Raw genomic sequence first — 2,381 nt, 5'->3', positions numbered from 1 at the left:
CCATTTTCAAACTTCATCTTTCAGCCATAATCACACTTTGAATGGGGCAATTTCGAATACTCTTGGATTAAATGTTTGAGGTTGAAACCCTTTAAAACACTTCACAAACAGGAAAAGAAATCATTCAGTAGTGCTGCTGAATAATAATTCAAGGATACTGCTAAATTATAACCTTTTAATAGAAATCTTAAATAAACAAAGGTCTCGATCCTAACAATTAAACAAATAAACCAGTAAATTATCCAGGTTCATTAAAAATGCTTGTATGGCACTTTAACAAACAGGAACATGTTTCAAAACACAGGAAAATCCTCCCAGAACAGTTGATAAAGGAAACAGCTTGCAGAGAATCTGGTTTTGTTTCATGATCCTATAAGCAGCACTCAAATTGTTTCTGCTGTGTGTCTATCAAATAGTCCTTTGAGATATTTATCACTGGATTCAGGAAAATAAGCATTAGGTGGAGTCACAGGCACTCTTCAAATTAAGAGAAAGGGTGAGATCCTGCCCACAGACCATAGCCCTTCCCAGCATCCCACCCTGGAGCTGAGGTTTCCCAATAAACATCTCTCTCAGGTCATTCCCAGCCTTATTTTTTTATTATTCCACAAACCCAGAACAAAATAAACATCCAAGCCTTCCTCTCCCTGCTTGTCCAGAAGGACAGGGACTGTATCCAGTGTAGCAAAGCTTGATGGTGTGCAAGGGGTACCTATAGCTTCAGGCTTTCCCCTCCTCCCTCCATAGCTCTATAAGACACCAGGAACAGACACTGTCTGCCGCAGCCTGCACCTCCAGAAAAGTGGAGGAAAGAGAAGGGGATTTAGGGAGCCAGGCTCCCTCTTGCCTGCTTCAAGAGCCCCACAGGGCTATCAGGTAAGGGCACATTCTAGCCCTTGAACAGCCTCCCTCACTTCTAGGAATAGTCTGATGACTTTGGGTTGTGATTTAGATTTGATTGCAGGAAGCCATGAGAACAGCAAATAATGTTCAAAGGATTCCATTGCTGGTGCACCAAATTAATTAGTAAGTATATTAATATTTAGCTTTTCTCTCTGTAAACAGCCACTAGGAATACTTCTACATCTGGCACTTCTGCTGGCTTTTATTTTTCAAAAGCTAAAGTCCAGGGCTGGGTATGGTCGTATTACAGACCCATGGTCCAGATTTAAACTGGTCTTTTTTCAGTGAGAATAACACCCAAAGACCAAATGTAAAGGAACAGTAAGCAGTAAGGATATATTCAAAACCTGACTGCCTGTGCCTAGAAAGCAGGGCTGCAATATGGCACTGGCTTTGTAAGAGCACCTGGAATTTAGACACAAAATGTCTGTCTGTCAGCCAGTGGTCTGGAAGTATTTGTTAGTCACAGAATTGTCACTGGTGGGTTGTTTGGCTGGAAAATAACAATAGCTGCAAGTAACATTTGAAATCTTTTGCCCGATTGCCTGCTTTAGTGAAGGTCTGAGCTGTTCTCATTGAAAGTATCCTACTGCTTTCAATGCTACAAGCTCAGATCCTGCAAGCATCATTGTGCAACTGAAAGTAGGTCTGTATAAGAACAATTGCATAGCACAGATCCCAGATACTTGAGCTCTCTTCCGCTCTTTAAGACTCTTGTTATCACATTTGGCAGTAGTACTCAAAATAGGGCTTTCAAAGGTTTCAAATGGAGATGACAGAATATCTCGTAACGGGACCCTTTGAGTGATTGAATCCCTGTGCTCCTCAAGCAGTGTGATTAGATGGGCCTTGCTGGACTGCATAGAAAGAATGACCTCTCTGTACCACAGGATAGGGTTTTTGGAAAAGATGGGTGAGACCTCTCACTGAGGATTATGATTCTCCTAATCTTATGCAATTATCTAGCAAGATGGACAGGAGCTAATAAAATAACTCCTTATCAGGCAATAACTGTAATGCTCATATTTTTCTCTAAGGAGAAATCAGAAAGCTCAGATATGACTAAAACCCTCAAAGGTGGCAAGTAAATATGAAGAGAAGCTTTCTGGACCTAGCCTTGCTATCATTTCTACCCAGACCTTTTCCAGGGTACTGTAGGGTTGCAAACTTGGACCTTGTCCAGTGGTCTGGTGAATATCCATGGAGCACATCTCTCTGGGAACAGCTGTACAAATGACCAAGGTGACAGTGACACATCTGAGTCTCATCCACGCTCAAGCCCTCCTTAGTCCTGCAGGGTTCAGCAGGCTGGGTTTTTTTAGCTGGGCCAGATCCATAGTCTGTTGGGTTTGATCATCTCTATGTTTCATCAGGGTAGCCTTGGGCCACAGTCCGGTAATTGCCAGGGTTTTCCAAATGCCAGGATGAAAACAAACTCCCATCAAAATTGAGTGGCTCTGCCAAGTTCAAAAGGTGAA

The sequence above is a fragment of the Heliangelus exortis genome, chromosome 13, assembly GCF_036169615.1.
Source record: "Heliangelus exortis chromosome 13, bHelExo1.hap1, whole genome shotgun sequence".
NCBI lineage: Eukaryota > Metazoa > Chordata > Aves > Apodiformes > Trochilidae > Heliangelus > Heliangelus exortis.
Note: the sequence above shows the minus strand (reverse complement) of the source record.